At 44.3% G+C, this 24,971-nt stretch overlaps 1 long non-coding RNA gene across 1 annotated transcript in view; it reads left to right on the top strand.

The window, feature by feature from the left end:
- Positions 1 to 22,883, top strand: part of LOC117074933 — a 100,159-nt gene extending 77,276 nt beyond the window's left edge. The window contains exon 6 of the long non-coding RNA XR_004433773.1: positions 22,085 to 22,883. This is a non-coding gene — a long non-coding RNA (uncharacterized LOC117074933). The remainder of the gene's footprint in view (positions 1 to 22,084) is intronic.
- Positions 22,884 to 24,971: the final 2,088 nt, after the last annotated feature.

Raw genomic sequence — 24,971 nt, 5'->3', positions numbered from 1 at the left:
TTCTCCCTTCCACCACCATCCCTCAAAGCCTACTCACGGCAAACATATGGGAGCCATTCAGGCTTACTCCCTCCTTTCCAGTGTCCGAGTTATGTTGACAACAGGGGATTTACAACTGCCCAAAATGGAGCGTTGTGTTTCTTTTGGATTATTCCAAGTTTGGGGCCCGTTAAAAGTTTTGTAACTACATAAATATTTATCCAGCGTTTTTGGTTACTATATAAACATAACCAACATGACATTGGACCTAAATGCTGTAAGTCACTTAAAAATCTTCCAGTTAAGAAAGGGGGCAAACTAATAAAGGGCTAATAAAAGAAATGATTATTTTTATTGTGAAATATTTGTACTGCTATTTTTATGCTGGGTTTAAAAAAAACCAAAATATGTTTATCCTTGACTCTATGTAACTCTTCAGACCATCAGCCAACTTGCTGAAGCATGTTCCTGGCCTGCAGAGGCATGGGAGAGAATGTGGATGGTGTAGCACCAGGCTTCACCTTTGTGAATATGCTCAGGCCAACAGCTGGAAGCTTAGGATGAGAAATGCTACTCTGAGTTTTGTCACCTTTGAAGGCCAGAGATATTACTTTATGTTCAAATGTTGTATGTTCACATTTGTTAGTAGGTTCTGGTTGACGCTTACAGATGCTAGGTAGAAAGAGCTGAAACTTTTAATGCCCAGATATTAATTATTAAGGATAGACACTAAAGTACTCAGACCTAGGAAGGCTCATGTTGTTAATGAAAAACTTGGGGGGAAATATTTTGGTGTGCTATTTTTGTAACCCCTATGTTTGCCATGAAGTTAACCCTCCAGATCTAAGGGGTGAAATTCATGAAGAGTGTGTGTGTGTGTATGTGTGTGTGTGTTTGAAGTTTGTGTCCTTCAGTTATTGGGGTAGTCATTTTTTTTCTTTCTTTTTTAAGACGGGATCTCGCTCTGTTACCCAGGCTGGAGTGCAGTGACACGATCATGGCTCCCCACAGCGTCAAACTCCTGGGCTCAAGCAATCCTCCAACCTTAGCCTCCTAAGTAGCTGGGACTACAGGCACATGCCACCACACCTGGTGATATGGTTCAGCTCTGTCCCCACCCAAATCTCATCTTGAATTCCCACGTGTTGTGGGAGGGACCCGTTGGGAGGTAATCAAATCATGGGGTCAGGTCTTTCCCATGCTGTTCTCATGATACTGAGTCAGTCTCACGAGATCTGATGGTTATTATAAGGGGGAGTTTTCCTTCCCAAGTTTTCTCTTTGCCTGCTGCCATCCATGTAAGATGTGACTTGCTTCTCCTTGCCTTCTGCCATGATTGTTAGGCTTCCCCAGCCACATGGAACTGTAAGTCCAATTAAACGTCTTTCTTTTGTAAATTGCTCAGTTTCAGGTATGTCTTTTTTTTTTTTTTTTTTGAGACGGAGTCTTGCTCTGTCGCCCAGGCTGGAGTGCAGTGGTGCGATCTCAGCTTACTGCAAGCTCCACCTCCCGGGTTCACGCTATTCTCCTGCCTCAGCCTCCCGAGTAGCTGGGACCTGCCACCGCACCCGGCTAATTTTTTGTATTTTTAGTAGAGACGGGGTTTCCCTGTGGTCTCGATCTCCTGACTTCGTGATCCGCCCACTTCGGCCTCCCAAAGTGCTGGGATTACAGGTGTGAGCCGCCGCGCCCGGCCTCAGGTATGTCTTTTATCAGCAGCGTGAAAATGAACTAATATACTGGCTATTTTTTTTTTTGTTGTTGTAGTTATAAGGTCTCACTATGTCGCCCAAGCAGGTCTTGAATTTCTGGCCTCAAGTGATCCTCATACCTTGGCCTCCCAAAGTACTGGACTTATAGGTGTGAGCTGCTGTGTCTGGCCTGTTTTTCTAATTAAGGAGGCACACACATAACCTTGGTTTTGGAGGAGGTTTCTGGCCGAACTCTCTGACCCTCTGTAGAAAGTAGTAGGTCCAGGGAGAAAGCAAATTCCTGGGTTCTGTCCTGTTTCCTCAACCCTAGCCTGGCACCATCTCCTACATCATTTTTTGGCTCCCTGTTCCCTTTATCCAGTGGATAAAGTAAGGGGGGCCCTTCTTTGTTCTTTGCAGCAGATCAGACTGGAACCAGGAAACTGATTGTTTTTCTATGTATGCTAGTACTTGGTAAAAGGAAGCAAACCCTGTAGTGTTGACTTAAGGTTAAATGGGGCGAGTGCTGACTTCATGTGCTCTGGCATGATCTTATCCGTTGGAGATAACAGAGGCAAGCCCTGGAGTCTAGTAGAACACAGCGGCGGCTGAAGCTCATACAGCTCTGCAGGGCCTTGACTCAAAAAATGTTGGAGACTTCATTTCTTTAAAGGACTTAGCTAATGGTCAATTACTGTTGTTAGAATATTATTAATCCCACTCTGTATATAAGTAAATGTTGACAAAAAATGGTTTAATGACTTGTTCCAAATTTCATAGCACACCGAGATTATAGTTACAGGAAAAAATAACTAGAATTTCTCACTTTCTTTTTTTTTTGAGATGGAATGTCACTCTTGTTGACTAGGCTAGAATGCAGTGATGCAATCTCGGCTCACTGTAACCTCCGCCTCCTGGGTTCAAGCAATTCTCCTGCCTCAGCCTCCTGAATAGCTGGGATTACAGGTGCCCGCCACCACGCCCGGCTAATTTTGTATTTTTTTAGTAGAGGCGGGGTTTCACCATGTTGGCCAGGCTGGTCTCAAATTCCTGACCTCAGATGATCCACCCGCCTCAGCCTCCCAAAGTGCTGGGATTACAGGTGTAAGCCACCACACCCAGCCTAGAATTTCTCATTTTCAAACCTATGCTTTAGCAGGGAGACTCAGCTGTGAATAAACATGCTTTACACACACAGTAGGAAAATCAGAGAAAATAACATTACAGAATCTAGCATCTTTTAGAACCTCTGGATGGAAGTTTCTTTTTTTCTCCCCCCTGTATACTGTTTGACAGTTTCATTGCTAACATTTTAACTCCTCCACTTCTGTATACACCCTCTAAGAGTTGATGAGTCATTGTTTTCTTTCCCTAAGGAGCTGAGGGGCAGAGAGGTTAACATTTTAGCCCAGGACACATTTTTAGAGGTAGAACTATGACCAGAAGTCCTAGATATCCTGACTTTAGATCAGGACTTTTCTTACAATGTTGGAAACTGAATGAGTTCTGAGCAACTAGTACATACCTGCATGGATTTTGGACTGTGTTGGGTTGACTTGCTTTAACTGGAATGGTTTTCTCAAGTTCCTTTCTTTGTATGCCTCTGGGTGAGAGTTGGTCAAAAGAAAATTTGTGCAAGATTAGGAAGGTGGAAGTAAAGCAACAGCCACTACTCTCTGAAGGTCATTGTGGTTTGATGCTACGGCTGGCAGGTGCAGGGGTGCTGATGGGTTCCAGCTTGTTCAGTTTCCCATTCCACATCCACCAACTCTTCCTAAGACCATTAGTGGGGCTAGGCTCACCATCAGAAACATAGACTTTTCTACCAGCTCTACTTTCACGGTCCCACTTCAGCAACTGGATGTGCCTAGCTACCCATATTCCTTGGCAAACTTTGTTCCATCCACACCAGTGCTTCAGGAAGGCTGGCTTGTGACTGATCCTTTAACTCCTTGTCATGCACCCTTCCTCAGCTTCTCCCACCATTGCCTAATATATCCTTCAAAACTTACACATGGTTCTGCTTCCCTGGTTGGGTCCTGACAGAGTGAACACCAACATGGGCTGGGCATGGTGTCACATGCCTGTAATCCCAACACTTTGGGAAGCCAAGGTGGGAGGATGTCTTGAGGCCAGTAGTTTGAGACCAGCCTGGGCAACATAGCAGGACCCCATCTCTAAAAATAAATAAATGTAAAAAGAATTTTTAAAAAATTAAAAAAAAAAAAAGAATAAGCAACATGGTATACCATGAGAGCTGCAGATGAAACGTAAAAGAGTTCCTGCCTTCAAGGGACACGTGGCTGTTGGGAAGATGGAGCATTTTAACACAGCCAGCTGGGGACTCATGCAGCTTATGGTAAGGTGACAAATGCACAATGCAGTCATTGCAGCCCAAGGTGTCCAGTGTCTCTTAGTGCCAAGCATGAGAAGCTGAGTGGGAATGGTCATAGTCAGCATTTTCCATGACTGATGATCACATATAGACCCAAGCGGAGACCAGCTTTTCCTTTCTCTGTTCCAGGCTTTTAGGCTTCTTATCAACACAAGAATGGAAAGCAAGTTACTTACATATTGGGCCAAAATATTGAGTGCAGATGAAAATAAATGCTGACTTTGAAGATTTCCCATCCAGCTAGTAGAAATTCCCCTGGCTTGCCACACTTGGGTAACTTGAGTTCTGGAATTCCAGACTTGGTTAACCCTAATCCACAAATCTGCTGGAGTTATGAAGCTGAGTGAGAGTACTGTTTTTCTATTATGCATTCCCAATATGTTCTGTTCTGAGCTGATACCACAGAATTTATTTCCCCTACAAGTTTAACCCACTGCATGGAGTGATCATGGCAGTGATCATGGCAATACTGTTTTTTGGCAGTATTTACCAAAAAACAGATAAAAGTTTTTCACAGTACAAAGTTTATAGCTGACTTGGATGGAAACTTCCCCAGTCACTCAGCCTAGTCGCCTCATTTTGTTGGGCCTCAGTTTCCTTCAGTTTCCTACTAAAATTTACCTCTTTGGGGAGGTGTGAGTATCAATGCTTGGCTACCAATCCAGGTAAGGCCTCTGAATGAAAAGTGATATGGAAGGGCACAAACTATATGGATACCTATCCCCTGGGAAAATCCAGGCCTCAGGCCACAGCAATACCACAGCTTCTGGAAGCTGCCTGGGAACTGAGGTTTTATTCTCCTGTGTGTTTCTACATGCCTGGAGTGTTGACTCTGAAGACCTAAGAATACAGTAAATGACATCATAGGTAGCTCAGTACAATGAAGATTTATTTTTAGCTATGACCCTTGTCTGTTAAATGATCTGAATTTAAAAAGAAAGAGGACAGGGAAGAAGGAAAAGAAATGTAGAAGGCAATGAAAGAATATAAGATTCCTGCTTGATCTTAAAAAGCACTAGAGCGAAAGTCAAGCACAGCTTTCTTTTTTCTTTTCAATCAGAAAGGTGTTACAGGAGAAATGTATGGAGAGCGGAGGTTATGCCCTCTTGTGAGAATTCTGTCCTTTCCCTGTAGTTACTCATTTTGAGAATGTGGCTCCCAGTGTCTACAGTGGAGGTGGGTTCATTTGTCCCTGGGCTTCTATTTTATTTTATTTTATTTTTTGAGATAGAGTCTTGCTCTGTCACCCAGGCTAGAGTGCAGTAGCACAATCTCGGCTCACTGAAACCTCCACTTCCCGGGTTCAAGTAATTCTCCTGCCTCAGCCTCCTGAGTAGCTGGGATTACAGACGCCTGCCACCACACCCAGATAATTTTTGTATTCTTTTTTTTTTTTTTTTGAGACGGAGTCTCGCTCTGTCGCCCAGGCTGGAGTGCAGTGGCCGGATCTCAGCTCACTGCAAGCTCCGCCTCCCGGGTTTACGCCATTCTCCTGCCTCAGCCTCCCGAGTAGCTGGGACTACAGGCACCCGCCACCTCGCCCAGCTAGTTTTTTGTATTTTTTAGTAGAGACGGGGTTTCACCGTGTTAGTCAGGATGGTCTCGATCTCCTGACCTCGTGATCCGTCCGTCTCGGCCTCCCAAAGTGCTGGGATTACAGGCTTGAGCCACCGCACCCGGCCAATTTTTGTATTTTAGTAGAGATGGGGTTTCACCATGTTGGCCAGGCTGGTCTCAAACTCCTCACCTCAAGTGATCCACCTGGGATTACAGGTATGAGCCACCGCGATCCCAGTGATCCTGCTGCTATTACAGGCATGAGCCACCATGCCCGGCCTGGACTTCTTTAGATTGTACTTTTCAGTAATCTGTCCCTATTTGTCTTAGTGTCTTACGGGCTGACGTCTGAGGGATCCCTGGTCACTCCCTATTTTTATGCTGTACTGAGATAGGAGAAAGAGAGAAAAGAAGTGTGGAACTTTGGGAGGCCAAGGCAGGAGGATTGCTTGAGCACAGGAGTGCAAGGCCAGCCTGGGCAACATAGTGAGACCCTGTCTCTACAAAAAAATTTTATGCATTAGCCAGGCACGGTGGTGTGTACCTGTAGTCCTAGCTACTCAGGGAACTAAGTGGGGAGGATTGCTTGAGCCTGGCAGATTGAGGCTGCAGTGAGCTGTGATCGCTCCAATACACCCTGGCCTGAATGACAGAGTGAGACCCTGTCTCAAAGGAAAAAATATATATATAAAAAGCAAGAGGCCAGGGAGTAGGATCAATCAGAAAGCTGGGTCTGCTAAGTCAAGGGAGGGAATGCAGAGAGTGCCAAAAGATGGAGAAGGGGGCCACCCAGCTAAGGGCAGGGCTCTAGGGAAGAAACTCCAGAAGGATTACAAAATGTGATCAAACATTTTGTCGTGGCTTATTGATATAGCTTATACTTCAGGGCTGGGGCCCAGAAGCATCAGCCTAGCTGTCTTGAAAGCAATGGGGAACATCCGGGGCCAGTCAGGACAATTGCAAAATTAGCATGCTATCATAGCTTCAGATAGTCAGGATACCTGGGTTCTAGTCCCAGTTTTGCCATTAAATCACCATGTGACCTTTGACAAGAAAGTCGCGCTCAGTTTCTTTCTCTATAAACAGAGAAGGTTGGACCAGGATAGGAGTCTCCAAAGGTCCCAAATGCTTGCCAGAGACCAAAGCTGGTGGTGTTGCCACAAGCCAAGCCTGGCCTGGGCCCCTCCTGCTGCCCTTCCTATACCCCGTGCAGTCAGCTACACATCCAGGCAGGGAGGGAGGTACTCTTAGCAGCCCTCTGCCTTCTCAGGCTCTGGGTAAAACATGTTTCCACTTCAAACCCTAAGTCTCAGTGATCTCAAGACCTCAGAAATCCAAAAGTAGCTTATCAACCCAAAAAGGATGCAAATTCTAGAACTCATTTCAATGACCCTGAGATTTCTCTCAGTTCTAAAATTCTTGGACTTGCTAATTCCATTCGAAAATAGGGTTGTAGACCACTTATGTGGCAAATGACTTAGAACCTTATTACAATCTGGAGGCGAGCTGTTCCAGCTGCGTGGGGCACCCGAGGTTCGCACAGCCTTTGGGACTCAGCCTTTTCTGTCTTGTTGCCCCACCATCCTCCAGGGTTGTCCTTGTCTGCACGGCAGCAGGGTAAAGGTGTGTGTGTGCAGCATAAGCACCATGTCAATGCTCAACTTGTGGGAAGATGGAAAAGTGAAAAAAGAGTCCTAAATAAGCAGTTTTCCTTTTTTCTTTTTCTTTTTCTTTTCTTTTTTTTTTTTTTTTTTTTTTTTTTGAGATGGAGTCCTACTCTGTTGCCCAGGCTAGAGTGCGGTGGCACAATCTTGGCTCACTGCAACCTCACCCTCCCAGGTTCAAGCAATTCTCATGCCTTGGCCTCCCAAGTAGCTGGGATTACAGGCCGACCATCATGCCTGACTAATTTTCATATTTTTAGTAGAGACGGGTTTTTGCCATGTTGGTCAGGCTGGTCTTGAACTCCTGACCTCAGGTGATCTGCCTGCCTTGGCCTTCCAAAGTGCTGGGATTATAGGCATGAGCCACAGCTCCTGGGCTCCTAGGTAAGCAATTTTCTTTTAAGCAAATGATGTGGGAATTATGCACATCCCTTGTGCTGGCCATTGGTGAGAACATAGTCACCTTGAACCATGAGGGAGGCTGGAAAATGAAGCTTCTGTCTGGGCAGTGATGTGTGGGCTGAAACTCTATTATTATGGAGGAAGGGAACATAGATTTTGGGAGACAGCCCAAAGTCAGCCACAGTAAGGAACCAGAAGACTCTACCAACTGGGACGGGGGAAGCATGTATGGACCCTTGACCAGGCATCAAAAATGTCATGGGAGCAGGAAAGAAAAAACGGTCTAATTTTCAGAAACTGTATGTCTATTTGAAGGAAGACAAACCATCAGCAAACATCAGCCTGCCTTTCCTCTTCAGCTATAGCCCCAGCTATTTTAAAGACCTTGGCCTCAAGATGAGCTGCTCCAGGGATGTTCACACTTTCTAAACTGAAGGTGCTTTATTTATTTATTTATTTATTTATTTGAGACGGAGTCTCGCTCTGCCGCCCAGGCTGGAGTGCAGCGGCCGGATCTCAGCTCACTGCAAGCTCCGCCTCCTGGGTTTACGCCGTTCTCCTGCCTCAGCCTCCAGAGTAGCTGGGACTACAGGCGCCCACCACATCACCCGACTACTTTTTTGTATTTTTAGTAGAGATGGGGTTTCACCGTGTTAGCCAGGATGGTCTCGATCTCCTGACCTCGTGATCCACCCGTCTCGGCCTCCCAAAATGCTGGGATTACAGGCTGAAGATGCATTTATAAAAATGAACTATTACATGGGATTCTATGTGTTTGCGCGTGTGTTTGTGTGTGTGTGCGCATGTATGTGTATTTTTAAAGACTGCTCTGGTTGAAACAGAGAGGGCCCAAGGCTCTGGCCACCCACGTATCCTCCTTGCTTTCATTGTCTTGGTGTCTTAGGGAATGACACTGAAGGACTGGATGTCAACTCAAAAGTTTTCCTTCAGAAGAGTTGGGTTCCAGTGAACCCAATTTGAGATATGGGAAGGAGGGCCCAATGCTAACACCAAGGATGATGTCATCAAAGCAAAACTAGGGCTACTATGAACACTACAATGATGAAATAATGCTCCAGATCATACCAGTGTCAGATATGAACTGTACTCCTAATGTGGGTCATAATTATTACAGAGGTTTGTGTGTCACTTGATTTATTTTATTTTTTTATTTTATTATTTTTTTTTGAGACAGAGTCTGGCTTTGTTGCCCAGGCTGGAGTGCAGTGGACGGATCTCAGCTCACTGCAAGCTCCGCCTCCCAGGTTCACGCCATTCTCCTGCCTCAGCCTCCCGAGTAGCTGGGACTACAGGCGACCGCCAGGTCGCCTGGCTAGTTTCTTGTATTTTTCAGTAGAGACGGGGTTTCACCGTGTTAGCTAGGATGGTCTCGATCTCCTGACCTTGTGATCCGCCCTTCTCAGCCTCCCAAAGTGCTGGGATTACAGGCTTGAGCCACCGCGCCCGGCCTGATTTTTATTTTTATGATATTGGATTGGCTTTATATTATGATTGATTTAGTTAATAACACAAACCCCAATTATAACATGGCTACCCTGGAAAAATATCATCTGCTTTATGAAGCGGTTGCATGGAATGCGTTGCTACCAAAAGCACTGGTGGGAAAAGGCCCACCCTGGCCCAGAGACAGCTACAGAGCAGAACTGCAGGGACCTGGACAAAAGGCATGAACAGGGACTCCCTGGTCAGAGCATGGCTACCACCAGCACCCAGTGACCAGCATTTTTCTCTCTACTTATAGTGAAATATGCAGGAAGAATGAAGTGTGTGAACCAAAAGACCAAGAACTGCAGCTCAAGATTTAATTATGAATGACATTAAAAGGAGCTCCGGAGCATTCAGGAGCCCATAATCCCAGTGCCAGATGGGCAAAGGAGTAAGATACTCAGTTGAGGTCAAAGAGAGACGAGGCAGGAAATGGGGAGCAGGGCTGCTGTCCATATTGAAGCAGCAACAGTGAAGAATGGTTGACACCCTCCTTGCTACTGTCTTCAGCAGCTATTATACCCTCAAAAAAGAAAGAAAAAAAAAAGGTACCAGGCCTAGCTAAGAGAGGGGAGTATTCCTGACACAGCTTGATTCCTGGCAAGAGGAAATACAAGGCTAAAACAAAAAATGGGGCCATAGTTTTCCTCCTACACCCTGTCAGACCAAATCAAGTTTCTTGACTCCTAATGCCTCCCCAAAGGAATAATCTTCCAATTTAAGCCTGGATTAAATACACAAAATGCCATAGAATGTGACGCAAATTCTCCAACAGGTGCCTTGTAAAAATTCCAACAAAGCCAGGCACGGTGGCTCATGCCTATAATCCCAGCACTTTGAAAGGCAGAGGTGGGTGGATAACTTGAGGTCAGGAGATTGAGACCAGCTTGGCCAACGTGATGAAACCCCATCTCTATTAAAAATACAAAAATTAGTCAGTTGTGGTGGTGGGTGTCTGTAATCCCAGCTACTCAGGAGGCTGAGGCAGGAGAATTGCTTGAACCTGGGAGACGTAGGTTGCAGTAAGCCAAGATCGCACCACTGCACTCCAGCCTGGGCAGCAGAATGAGACTCCGTCTAAAAAAAAAAAAAAAAATTCAAACAGAAAAAGTGAGCAAAAAACATGAATAGGCATTTCACAAAGGGGGTGAATAGATCCAAAAGATATTCAAGCTGGCTGGGCATAGTGGCTCACACCTATAATCCCAGCGCTTTGAGAGGTCAAGACCAGAGGAGTGCTTGAGGCCAGGAATTTGACTCCAGCCAAGAAACACAGCAAGACCCTGTCTCTATAAAAAATTTTTAAAAATAGCCAGGTGCAGTGGCATGCACCTGTAGTCCCAGCTACTGGGGAAGCTGAGGTAGGAGGATCTCTTGGGCTCAGGAAGTCAAGGCTGCAGTGAGCTGAGAAGGAAGTCAAGGCTGAGTGAGCCACTGCACTCCAGCTGGGTGACAGAGTGAGACCTGTTTCAAACAGGAAAAAAAAAAAATATCCCAGCTAATTATTCCTCAGGTAATTGCAAATGCAGATGCAGTGAGATATTCTTTTACATCTACCAGATTAGCAAAAATTGAGAACACTGATGATACCAAGTGTGGGAGAGGGTGTGAAACTACAGGAATTATTTCACATTCCTAATGGGCATGCAAATTGTTATAAACAGTTTGGTATAAACGATGTGTCATTTTGTTGTAAAGGCAAACATGCGTATAACCAGGAGCTAGCAGTTTCATTCTTGGGTATAGTATTCCAGATCTGGGTTTTTTCAAACATCTACAATTGGGTGGTCCAAACAACCTTTTTTTTTTTTTTTCTCTTCAGAGACAGGGTCTTGCTCTATCACCCGGACTGGAGTACAGTGGTGCAATCATAGCTCACTGCAGCTTCCAACTCCTGGGCTCAAGCAATCCTCATACCTCAGCCTCCTGAGTAGCTGGAACTACAGGCACACACCATCAAGCTGAGCCTACCTAACTTTTTTTATTTTTGTGGAGATGGAGACTCATTATGTTGCCCAGGCTGGTCTTGAACTTCTGGCCTCAAGTGATCCTCCTGCCTCGGCCTCCCAAAGCACTAGGATTATAGTTGTGAACTACTGCTTCTGGCCTCAACCAACTTTTTTTTTTTTAAACAAACAAAATAAAATTCAATAGAGTGGAAAAACTTAGTATAGTAAGAGTAAATTTTATGAGCCTGGGCAACGTGGTGAAACCTTGTCTCTATAAAAAATACAAAAATTAGCTGGGCATGGTGGTGCATGCCTGTAGTTCCAGCTACTTGGGAGGCTGAGATGGGAGGATCACTTAAGCCTGGGAGGTGGAGGCTGCTGTGAGCCTTGTGATTGCACCACTGCGCTCCAGCCTGAGTGCTAGAGTGAAAAAAAAAAAAAAAAGAGTAAGTTTTGTTTCATAAATTGTTGGTTTCACATATGTGTGCACCAGGTGTGTACAACTTGTAAAGTATTTATGGTACTTGTAAAATATATGTGTATAAAACACATTACAGTTTTTTAAAGTCTGGAAACCAATGCCCTGTAGTGTAACTCTTTGACACACGTACCTGGAGAAATGTAGAATGTTCATTATTCACAAGACCAGAAAACTGCAGACAACTCAAATGTCCATTGCCAGGCATATGGATAAATAAATTGTGGAACATTGACACAATTGTCTATTACACAACAATGAAAAGGAATGAACTATTGCTACATGCAACAATGTGAGTGAATCCCAGAAACACAATATTGAGAGAAAAGAGCTGGTCACAGAAGACTAAAATAGTATGTTATTTTTATAAAACCCCCAACCAGCAAAACAAAACAAAACAACATAAATCCATATGTGGCAAAACTTTTTTTTTTTTTTGAGACAGAGTTTTGCTCTTGTTGCTCAGGCTGGAGTACAATGGCGCGGTCCTGGCTCACTGCAACCTCCGCCTCCCAGGTACAAGCGATTCTCCTGCCTCAGCTTCCTGAGTAGCTGGAATTACAGGCACCTGCCACCACACCCAGCTAATTTTTTTTGTATTTTTAATAGAGATGGGGTTTTACCATGTTGGCCAGGCTGGCTTCAAACTCTTGACCTCAGGTGATCCACCCGCCTCAGCCTCCCAAAGTGCTGGTATTACAGGCATGAGTCCCTGTGCCCGGCCAACTTTTTTATACCACATTCACTCCAAAAATATGTACAACTATGATATATCGATTAAAAAAGATAAAGAAAACTTTTTAAAGGCAAAGAAGTCACAAATTTAGGAGAGTGATTACCCCTGGAGGAAAGAAGAAAGTTACTGGTTCTGTTTGAACATAGAACATAGAACATAGCTATGAGAGTTATATTCTGATTCTTAAGTTGTTGAAAGTGGTTTTCCCATATGTTTATTCTATTATTAGTTTATAATTTACAGACAGATTTCATGTGTATATATACATTTATGTAATAGTTAAATATATTCAATATTATATAAAACTAAAATTGATATAACCATAAAAACATCTAATGCACTGGCTCAAAACACATCTGAGTACGGTAAGCAAATATATTTCTTTCCCTCAAAATAGAGATTTCCATCAAAATCAACAAAAATTGACTAAAAAGGAGAGGAAGAAAAAGAACAGCCCGACTAGGCTGTCGTCACTGTTTTTTTTAAAGCGTTGACTAAATGGATCAGTACTTACTGTTATAGTTGGTAAATGAATCAGGCAAGACCCATGTCGAGGAGTAGAATGTTTTCTCCTGGGATCAACCTTTGAATGTTAAAGCAGAAAAGGTTTCAGAATAAATTCACCCAAGTTAGTAACCATGTTCCCCATATACTTTTGTAGACTAAAACAGATTATTTTCTTCAAGCTATATTTTTACACAAACCCATCTTTACCAGTAGGAGTGTAGCATGTAGCATGCACCAGACTGGACCAAGTTATTTTGTGGACACAATTTTTTTTTTGAGACAGGGTCTTGTTCTGTTACCCAGGCTGGAGTGCAATGGTGCGATCTCAGCTCATTGCAGCCTTGACCTCTTGAGCTCAAGTGATCTTCCCACTTTGGCTTCCTGAATAGCTGGGACTACAGGTGTGTGCTGCCATACCCAGCTAATTTTTATATTTTTTGTAGAGATGGGATCTTGCTATATTACCCAGGCTGGTATAGAACTCCTGACCTCAAGTGATCCTCCTGCCTCAGCCTCCCAAAGTGCTGGGATTATAGGTATGAGCCACCAGTGGACACAATTTATTTACTGCTATCACTCAAAATTCAGTTCAAATGGACCTATTCTTTAAACTGAATACAGGCAGTGGCTTTCAGACATGCATTTTGCTCAATAATTCATGAAGTATTCATGATTACTTATTAGTGAGAATAAAATAAAATTAGCCACATAGCAGCCCAGGAAATCGATCTGCCTAAGGTAATAAGCATTACTGCACTAAAGCAAATTTCCCTGTCTTAAAAGCCATCCCAAGTCCCAAGGATTTACTGGAATACAAGGATCAACTATGAACTGTTGGGCTTGCAGAGGTGGACCAAACTTTCATTATCTTTGTGCTGTGGGTTGAATTGCGTGTTCCCCCACCTACTCCAGCTCACATGTTGAAGTCCTAAGCCCAGTACCTTAGATTTCCTTATTTGAAAATAGGGTCATTGTGTAATGCTTAGCATCTGGGCTCTGAAAATAGGGTCATTGCAGATGTAATTAGTTAAAGTATGATGAGGTCATACTAGTGTAGGCTGGGCCCTGAATCCAATATAACTGGTGTCTTTACATAAAGGGGAAATGTGGCTGAGTGCAGTGGCTCATGCGTATCATCCCAGCACTTTGAAAGGTGGAGGCAGGAGCATCGCTTGAGCCTAAGAGTTTGAGACCACCCTGGGCAACAAAATGAGACCCTGTTTATATAAAAAATAAGAAATTAGCCATGTATAGTGATGCATGCCTGTAGTCCCGGCTATTCAAGAGACTGATGCAGGAGGATCACTTGAGTCTGGGAAGTCAAGGCTCCAGAGAGCTATCGTTGTGCCATTGCACTCCAACCTGGGTGACAGAGGGAGATGTAGTCTCAAAAAAAAAAAAAAAAAAATGTTGGGGGAACACAGACACACGCACAAGCAGAATACCATGTGACAATGGAGGCAGAGACCGGGTGATGCAACAGAAGCGAAGGAGCACCAAAGATGGCCAGCAAACCAGCAAACCACCAGAAGTGAGAAGAGAGACCTGGAACAGATTCTCCTTCTCAGCCCTCAGAAAGACCCAACCCTGCCAACACCCTCATCTTGGACTTCTTGTCTCCAGAACTGTGAGACAACAAATTTTGGTTCTTCTAATGTCACCAGCCAGGTCCAGGTCCATTCTGTCTGTGCACAGTAAATCAATCACTGTGACACGGGTTTTGCAAAAGAGAAAAGATTTGTGAGGCTGACAAGCAAGGAGGTGAGAGAACAGTTCTCAAATCTGCCTCCCCGCAGATAAAGCTTAGGGATATTGATGGGTTAGGGGAGTGGGGTGGTCTAAGGCTCAGGGAGAGGTGATTGGCGGTGGAGAAAAATGAAGATATGGGTTCATGCTGTGCAAGCATAGTTGGGGTTTGTGGCATTTTATAGGACATATGCACAGAAAATGGTGCTGTTAGCATGATCAGGAGGGTGGAGTTTTGGGCCTTCCAATATCAAAAGGCCACTTCTCAGGCACTTGTGCGGGCCCAGTGCCTGCATCCTGCAATCTGAATCGAAGATTCCTCAACATAAAACAGCTCTATTTGGGGGCATGAGGAATCTGTGATGAGGAGGAAAAATGAAGTTTTAGATGAGGACAAGAGACAGTTTTGGCACAGAGAGTAAGTTAGAATGAGGAGAGGACTGGCCGGGTGTGGTGGCTCACGCCTGCAATCCCAGCACTTTGGGAGGCTGAGGTGGGTGGAAGGGTCAGTTGGTGGTCTCAACTAGTTTGAACAGAATAGGAGCTGGCCCAAGTTCCTGAAAAACAACCGAAGCAGCCATTACCATAGTAATGTATGAATGTTATATATAAAGTAGCCAGTGAAGGTTAAGTTTCAGAGTTCAGTGGCAAGACCTTCAACTACCACGGCCTTCTACTTCATGGAAAAAGGAAAAAAGAAAAAACTAGAGAGCAAAAGCAAGCAGGGCAGGCAGACCTGATCAAATTAACCCCTTGGTGCCACAAAGTCACTCTGTTTGTGGGACTTTGTTCAGAAGCCCTAGCAAATGAATACACTTTGGCTCTTTAAGATTTAAGAAAATGCTTAATCTCTTAATGTAAATACTAAATATTGTCATTAGGACTTCTGTGGGTTAATAGTCAATATTTAAAATCGGGAGACCTAGAATAAAGATTCTACCCTGCCTTTTAATTGGTCCATTCAGCCTCTGATAAATCACGTCCCGTCTTTGGGCTGTGTTCTCATTGTGTGACTTGGTCATGATACTAATATTTACCCCACTCACCTCTCACAGTGCACTGTAAATGAGCCCAGTGAAATCACCTATGGGAAAGCCTTCTGTAAATTGTAAAGCCCTACAATACTATGTTAAATATTCTATTTTTCATCTATTGAAGTGCCGGCAATGATTATCAATTAACCTTCTAATGTACTGTGCATATTAGGATGTTGAATGCTGGATCTGCAAATATCACCAGCACAGCCTGTTGATAAGACATAGCTGAGTTCATTGCTTACTGTGGTTAGGGAGAACACCTTGTCCATAGAGCTTTGATAGGGTCTTGGAGGGGAAAAGATAAGGTTGGAATTTGTCGAGACTTTGAAATTTGGTTTAGAGCAGGTATTTCGATGTGGCTTTGGTAGGATTGGGTAAGAATTACCCAATTCTTAATTTTTTGAAAGGGTGGTTTAGTGTTGGTGGCAATAGTTGGCTGAGGATTTTGAGACAGGGTTTCAAAGAATCTTAGGACATAAACTATTGATACTTTCTATGAAAAGAGTTGGAAGTTTCTGTAATGAACAATAAAGTTGGATCACGAGGTCAGGAGATCGAAACCATCCTGGCTAACACAGTGAAACCCCATCTCTACTAAAAAAATACAAGAAAACTAGCCGGGTGAGGTGGCGGGCGCCTGTAGTCCCAGCTACTCTGGAGGCTGAGGCAGGAGAATGGCGTAAACCTGGGAGGCGGAGCTTGCAGTGAGCTGAGATCCAGCCACTGCACTCCAGCCTGGGCGACAGAGTGAGACTCCGTCTCAACAACAACAACAACAACAAAAAAGTTATTTGCCTGGGAAATCTCCTGAAATAGAAAAGCAATTCTGATAAACACAGTAGAATCATAAAGTTGGGCTGGGCACAGTGGCTCACACCTGTAATCCCAGCACTTTGGGAGTCCGAGGTGGGTGGATCACCTGAGGTCGGGAGTTCAAGACCAGCCTGACCAACATGGAGAAACCTCGTCTCTACTAAAAATACAAAATTAGCTGGGCGTGGTGGCACATGCCTATAATCCCAGCTACTAGGGAGGCTGAGGCAGGAGAATTGCTTGAACCTGGGAGGCGGAGGTTGCGGTGAGCCGAGATCGTGCCATTGCACTCCAGCCTGGACAACAAGAGTGAAACTCCGTCTCAAAAAAAAAAAAAAAAGTTGGGTTAATGTAGGCAGCATGAGGTTTCGGTCCTCATGTCCAAACTGTATGGGTGGGAATGGAGGGAGATGGTTTCTGTTCTCATGTATAAAATGTGGGTACAGTGCTTGAGTTATTGGCTGGTGCCTGCCCATTCCTTCTCTTGTGAGCAGGCTCAGCTTGAGATGGAGTCTCACTCTGTTACCCAGGCTTGAGTGCAGTGTCACAATCTTGGCTCACTGCAACCTCTGCCTCTTGGGCTCAACCAATTCTCCTGTTTCAGCTTCTCAAGTAGCTGGGATTACAGGTGTGGGCCACCATACCAAGTTAATTTTTGTATTTTTAGTAGAGATGGGGTTTCACCATGTTGGCCAAGCTGGTCTCGAACTCCTGACCTCAAGAGATCTGCCTGCTTCGGCCCCCCAAAGTGCTGGGATTACAGGTGTGAGCCATCGCACCCAGCCAGTCCTCTCCTCATTCTAACTGGCTCTCTGTGCTAGAACTGTCTCTTGTCCTCATCCAAAACCTCATTTTTCCTCATCATTACAAATTCCTCATGTCCCCAGATACAGCTGTTTTACTTTGAGGAGTCTTCAATTCAGATAAAGGATGCTATGTAGACAATTCTGGAGGAACAATGGTCCTCTGAAGAGGATAAGAAAGTGTTCTACTTCTTTCATCACATCCATGCCTGTCCCCACCATGGCTTCGAGACAGAGGGGCAGAAGGTCACTTGGCCCCCTTAGCTTTTGCTTCTTCTGCTGGGGAGACCAGCTAAAGTGTTCATGAGTGTCAGTTGTGTTCAGTGTGATAGAGGTTTATTTACGTTAAAAACAGGAATAGGGCTGGGTGCAATGGTATACGCCTGTAATCCCAGTGCTTTTGGAGGCTGAGGTGGGAGGATTGCTTGAGCCCAGGAGGTCAAGGCTGCAATGAGCCAGGATCATGCTTGTCTGGGTGACAGAGTAAGAAAACAACAACAACAATGAAACACAGGAATAGGGTCCCTAGTTTAGAATTCAGATAATTTGAGTTTGGGAACTGGCTTCCAAGTCCCAGGTGGTCTAGATCCGATTTCCTAACCCTTACCTGTTTCTAGCCCTCCTCATTCCAAAAGGTTAATTTCTTGCTTTAAAAAGCGATTTTAGGCTGGGCGCGGTGGCTCAAGCCTGTAATCCCAGCACTTTGGGAGGCCGAGACGGGCAGATCACGAGGTCAGGAGATCGAGACCATCCTGGCTAACATGGTGAAACCCCCGTCTCTACTAAAAAATACAAAAAACTAGCCGGGCGAGGTGGTGGGCGCCTGTAGTCCCAGCTACTCGGGAGGCTGAGGCAGGAGAATGGCATAAACCCGGGAGGCAGAGTTTGCAGTGAGCTGAGATCCGGCCACTGCATTCCAGCCTGGGCGACAGAGCGAGACTCCATCTCAAAAAAAAAAAAAAGCGATTTTAAAGAACCAATAATTCTCTCCTTCTGGTGCTATCACAAAAGAATGAATGGCTCATTGTTAAAGAAGTCATTCCACTGAAAAAGGCCATCTCTCCTTTAAACCAGGCTAGGAGTATTGGACCAAACATTATAATTAAATCAAGTATTCATCTACATTCCTTGTTATACAGCCCAATGTACTCAGGCCTTTAAAGTACTGAATTTTGGGGGTTCCATCAACATTATTTGCCTTTAATACAAATGAATTTATAAATGAGTAGGTAGTAAAGTACCACAATACTATCTTAATTTTTTGAAAGGGTACAAAGACACCTGAGATTTTTGAAAACATTTTACAGGGAAAAGTAGCTAGCAGTTTCCTGCATTGCTAAGAGTATTTGCTAGAGTTTAGGTTACCAGCACAATTACACTTTCAGTATATGCCTAAATCCTACTTATCCACTTATAATTCCTGCTGATTGGTGAATGAGAAATAAAGATATAATTTACTGGCTAAGCCAGTCCTATAATAAGTGGAACAAAGCAAGATATTCTAGAGAAGTAATAGGCACTTAACTTTGATTTCTAACACTTTGATCAGGGAACTTGAACTCGTCCTGAGTTTATATTTTGGTGGGAGAAAAAAGGCACGTCACTAGGTGTCCTTAAATTTTCTGTTAGGAGATGTTACATTAAAAAAAAAATATGGTAAAATATACCTAACATAAATTTTACCATATTAATCATTTTTAAGTGTACAATTCGGTGGCATTAAGTTTATTCATATTGTCATGCAACCATCACTACCATTCATCTTTCGAAAACTGCAACTGTACTCCTTAGACAGTAACTTCCCATCCCCCCTCCCCGAGCTTCTAGCGAAAAGCACTCTACTTTCTGTCTCTATGAATTTGACTATTCTAGGTACCTCATATAAGTGGAAAGTAGAATCATGCAATATTGTTCTTCTGTATCTGGCTGATTTCACTTAGCATAGTGTCTTCACAGTTCATCTGTGTTGTAACGTGTGTCAGAATTTAATTCCTTTTTAAGACTGAAGAATATTCCATTGCATGTGTAGATCACATTGTGTTTATCCATTAATCCATTAATAGACACAGGTTGTTTCCACCTAAGATGTTACTTTCTATACCTTTTCATTTTCTGACATCTCCCATCTCCAGATCACTAGACAGAGCTGGACACAACTGGGGAGTTGGAGTAGGGGGCAGGTTGGAGGTGAGGCAGGTGAGGAGAGAAAGAGGAGGCAGTGTGCGCAACCACATGTCTATGCTATGCAGAGTAAGGCAGAGAGGACCATGCTCAATTCAGGCTCCGATCCCCTGAGAAGCCAGGTAGGCAGCAGCAAGATCTGCCAGAAAAGTTCTACCAGGAGCAGTTTATCATAGGTATCCTTTACCCCCATGTTTAAAACCCATGGTTTAAAGAGATTCAGGGCCAGACACGGTGGCTTACGTCTGTATTCCCAGCACTTTGGGAGACTGAGGCTAGAGGTTGCTTGAGCCCAGGAGTTCAAGATTAGCCTGGGCAACATAGTGAGACCCTGTATCTTAAAAAAAAAAAAAAAAAAAAAGCTGAGCATGAGTACTTGTAGTCCCAGCTACTCGAAAGGCTGAAGTGGGAGGATTGTTTGAGGCTGCAATGGGTGGCAATTGCATCACCACACTCCAGCCTCAGCAACAGAGTGATACACTGTCAAAATAAATAAATAAATAAATAGACAGAGATTTAGGTGTCTTTAGAATTACATTAACATTTCTGACTGGACACAGTGGCTCACACCTATAATCTTAGCACTTTGGGAGGCTGAGGCGGGCAGATCACCTGTGGTAGGAGTTCGAGACCAGCCTGATCAAAGTGGAGAAACCTCATCTCTACTAAAAATACAAAATTAGCCAGGCGTGGTGGCGTATGCCTGTAATCCCAGCTACTCGGGAGGCTGAGGCAGGAGAATAACTTGAAACCGGGAGGCACAGGTTGCAGTGAGCCGAGATTGGGCCACTGCACTCCAGCCTGGGCAACAAGAGTGAAACTCCGTCTCAAAAAAAAAAAGAAATACGTTAATATTTCTAACTAATAAAATTCCACTGAAGCCTGCTAGAAAAATCTTTAATAGAACTAATAAAGCCAGTGTGACCATTTTAAAGTGAAAGATTTATATGATTTGAAGAGAAACCAGAGTATAGTGTGACCATTTTAATCCTGTCCAGATGAGCAATTAGGGAATGCAAGTTCCAATCCCCCATTACCTCTGAACAGCAATGTTTTAAACCTGGGTTTTCAATCTGACTGAAATGGGATTATGTTACAAGTTCTTCATGAATTAAAAAGAAAAAAGGAAGCAGTTCATAACATCAGGCCTTGGGCAAGTTACGCTGTAAGACATTTTGTAGGTAAAAATGTTGACAATTTCAGTACATTAACACATTCAACAGGAATATTTTTACATCAATTTAGACACGAAAGCTTAAGTGTTGCTTCATTTGGTTTTTACACTAAACCTATGGGAAGATAAGGCAGATATTAACAAACATTTTACAAGTGAGGAAACTACATTTAAGAAGAGCTAGATGACATGTCTAAGATTATGTACCTAACATATGGCAGCATTGGGGCTGGGCGCGGTGGCTCTTGCCTGTAATCCCAGCACTTTGGGAGACTGAGGCAGGCGGATCACTTGAGGTCAGGAGTTGGAGACCAGCAAGGCTGGTTGTTTTTAATCCTGGGAGAAGTGACAGAGGTAGGCTGAATAGCGCTATGGACTGGGTGAAGTATTACTAACTTGCAAGCTGTTTTCATGTTACCTCATGTGAGAAAAATAACATGATTTCCACCTCTCATCCTTGGAAACTAGGGCTCAAGCAGTTGACTTGCCTGGGAACTAGTGAGCATAGAATGTAACCCAGACTTCCAACTGAAGTGTCCTCAACCTTTACCTGCATTCTAGAAGCAGAAACTTCTTTTTTTAAAGTTTTGTTTATGATTTTTCTTTTCTTCTTTTTTGAGACGGAGTCTCGCTCTGTCGCCCAGACTGGAGTGCAGTGGCCCCATCTCAGCTCACTGCAAGCTCCGCCTCCGGGGTTCACACCATTCTCCTGCCTCAGTCTCCCGAGTAGCTGGGACTACAGGCGCCCACCACCACCACGCCCAGCTAATTTGTTATATTTTTTAGTAGAGACGGGGTTTCACCGTGTTAGCCAGGATGTTCTCCATCTCCTGACCTCGTGATCCGCCCACATTGGCCTCCCAAAGTGCTGGGATTACAGGCGTGAGCCACTGCGCCCGGCCTGTTTATGGTTTTTCAAAGGCAAGTGTATTCAGAATTTAAAACTAACAAAGGCAAAGCTGCTCTGATCCAAGGGGCTAACGACTCCCGAAACTTCCCCTAGTGGGGTGCTTTCCACAGCTTGACCTAAGGGATCCTAGGTGGAATCAGCTGCTTGTTAGTTTGACTAGAACTTCCCAAGCCTTTATGAGCCTTATAGAAGCTCACTTTGGCGCCCTCTCTCCCCTCAAGCCATCAGGGTAGTATTTACCTGTTGTGCGGCAAAGCTGGTTATTTCCCACCTCCCCGCTCCACGACCCCCAGCAAATCCTTCAAAACTGCTTTCTCTAAGAAAGTCACCCAACTCCAAATGGGGTTGTATCTCTCTGTTTCTGGTGATTGCCCTGGGACCAGTCTTAAGTGGTAGTCGAGCACTTAAAATGCTACTCGCTACACATATTAAATGGTCTGCGACCCAGAGGGAAAGAAAGGAGAAACGGGATTCCCTTTCGATGAGCGGGTGGAGTGGCAAGTAACGTGTGCAACATGTGATTTCAACGTGTCCATCAATTCTCTCCCTAAGCCAGGGCTGGCGGCAGCTCCCAGGAAGGCCCCAGAGTCCGAGGAACCAACCCTTGGAGAGCGGCTGTGGCTGCGCCTGCCCTCTTCAGCCTTCCGGAGAGGCTGGGCTGCTGCGGGGATCAGTCCTGGGCTGAGTCTGGAGGGCCGAAGCACCTGCTCGAGAGAAGGCAGCGGCCCCGGACCCGGCGCCACTGAATGAAGCCTTATGGGAAGGGCTGTAACCGAGGCGCTAGCGAGGCTCGCCTCCGTGTGGGGTGGCTCAAACGGCTGCGAGCGAAGGACAAATCACACCTCCTTTGTCTAGCACTGGGGGAGGAGAAAAAGTCCTCGGATTGGTGAATTTTGGTGAATCTTCTGGGTACAGCAACTTCTTTCTTTAAGAACCCAAGCCGCAAATTTTAAAAACATTTTTATTTTTGAAACATGTATTCCTTTCATTTACCCTGATGTAGCAGGCTCTTGGTCCTCGTTGCTGAGGCTCTTTCGCTGTTCCAGCTCAGGACCTCTAAGGTGTGCGGGACTCCTCGGCTACCCTCATCTGCCCGCCCCTCCGCCCCACCCTACCACCTGTTTGTCAGCTCAGGCTCGCTCTGCTATCGCACCCATCGCTATCTCTTGAGGCCTTTTTCTCTATTTTACTGTCTTTAATTGTTTAGGGCCAGGGAGCCAGTGTCAAACTTCTCAGAATTGATTAGAAATAACACTAATAAATAGCCCAAGAAGGCCGGGAACGGTGGCTCACACCTGTAATCCCAGCTCTTTGGGAGGCTAAGGCGAGTGGATCACCTGAGGTCAGCAGTTCAAGACCAGCCTGGCCAACATGGTGAAACCCCCGTCTCTACTAAAAATACAAAAATTAGCCGGGCATGGTGGCAGGTGCCTGTAATCCCAGCTACTCGGGAGGCTGAGGCAGGAGAATCGCTTGAACCTGGGAGGCGGAGGTAGCAGTGAGCGGAGATCGTGCCGCTGTGCTCCAGCCTGGGTGACAAAGTGTGACTCTGTCTCAAATAAATAAATAGCCCAAGAAATCCTCATATGAATATGTCAAGGCTGAGCTCTTGTACATTGATTTTTAAAACCATTCAAATACCTTTTTAAAATTATCATTCTTTAAATTGTGGCAAAATACACATAACATACAATTTACCATCTTGACCTTTTTTTTTTTTTTTTTTGAGACAGAGTGCCTCCTGGGCTGGAGTACAGTGGCATGATATCTGCAACCTTGGCTCACTGCAAGATTGAGCCAAGGTTCAAGTGATTCTCCTGCCTCAGCCTCCCAAGCAGCTGGGACTACAGGTGCATGCTACCACAGCCAGCTAATTTTTGTATTTTTTTAGTAGAGACAGGGTTTCACCATGTTGACCAGGCTGGTCTCAAACTCCTGACCTCAAGTGGTCCACCTGCCTTGGCCTCCCAAAGTGCTGGGATTACAGTCATGAGCCACCGCACCTGGACAATCTTGACCATTTTTAACTATACAGTTCAGTGGCATTAAGACAGTTCACATTGTTGTGCAATCGTCACCGCCATCCATCTCTGGAACTTTTATCTTGCAAAACTGAAACCCCATGCCCATTAAACACTTTTCTATTCTCTTCTCCCCACAGTCCCTGCCAACCGCCATTCTGCTTTATGTCTCTATGAATATGACAACTGTATGTACCTCATGCAGGTAGAATCATACAGTTTTTGACTTTTTGTGACTGGCTTATTTCATTTAACATACTGTTCTAATATGCTACATGCATATTGTAGCACATGTCAGAATTTCCTTCTGTTTTAAGACTGCAGAATATTCCATTGTATTAATAGACCACATTTTCTTTGTCTATTCATCCATCAACGGACACTTGGGTTTTGGCTTTTGTGAATAATGCTGCTATGAAAATGAGTGTGCAGATATCTCTTTAAGACCCTGCTTTCATTCCTTTTGGGTATACACTCAGAAGTGGAATTGCAGAATCACATGGTAAATTCTATTTATACTTTTTTTTTGGAGCGGCCATACTGTTTTCTGTAGTGGCTGCGCTGTTTTATACTCCCACCAACAGTGCACAAAGTCTCCAATTTCTCCAAATCCTCACCCACACTTGTTATTTTTCTGACAGATGCCTTTTTTGCTAATTTATTGGTTCTCAGTTGTCTTTTAGAGAGTGAAAATTGCTGGCTTTCAGATTCTAGATTGGTGGGGGTGTTTCCAACATGAATCAATAAGTTATGTAGACATGTCTAGCTTTGCATATTAGTTGTAATAATAAAAATCATATATATATATATATATAGAGAGAGAGAGAGAGAGAGACTTGCTCTGTCGTCCAGGCTGGAGTGCAGTGGTGCCATCTTGGCTCACTGCAACCCCTGCCTCCCAAGTAACTGGGATTACAGGCACCCACCATAATGCCCAGCTAAAATTGTCGTCATTCCATTCTTACAGTTTGGTAGCCTGGTTTTCCCATTTCATAATACGTTAAGAGCATTTCCCATGTCATCATATCTTCACATAATCTTTAGATACATACCATTTAATAGCTATCTAGTAAAAATCCTTAAAAATATAATCACTCATCATCTGTTTGGGAGGTTTTCACGTACTTGACTTTCTTGGGGATACTACAGGGTTAAAAAAATTAAGACAGGTGCTGTGGCTCCTGCCTATAATCCAGGTAGGAGGCTGAGATGGGAGGATCGCTTGAGGCCAAGAGTTTGAGACCAGCTTAGACAACATAATAAGACCACCTGGCTCAAAAAAAAGAAAAGTAAATTAATAAACCTGTTTTTAGTTTTTACAGGAGCGTTGCTAGGTAGACTCTTTTTCAAGAGTGTTACCCCCATTTCACAGATGTGAAAGACACCTACAGGGGATCTCTAGATCTTGGATTCTAAATGGCA

Source organism: Trachypithecus francoisi, unplaced genomic scaffold, assembly GCF_009764315.1.
Source record: "Trachypithecus francoisi isolate TF-2019V2 unplaced genomic scaffold, Tfra_2.0 Lachesis_group5, whole genome shotgun sequence".
Taxonomy (NCBI): Eukaryota; Metazoa; Chordata; class Mammalia; order Primates; family Cercopithecidae; genus Trachypithecus; species Trachypithecus francoisi.
This window is presented reverse-complemented; position numbering and strand designations above follow the sequence as displayed.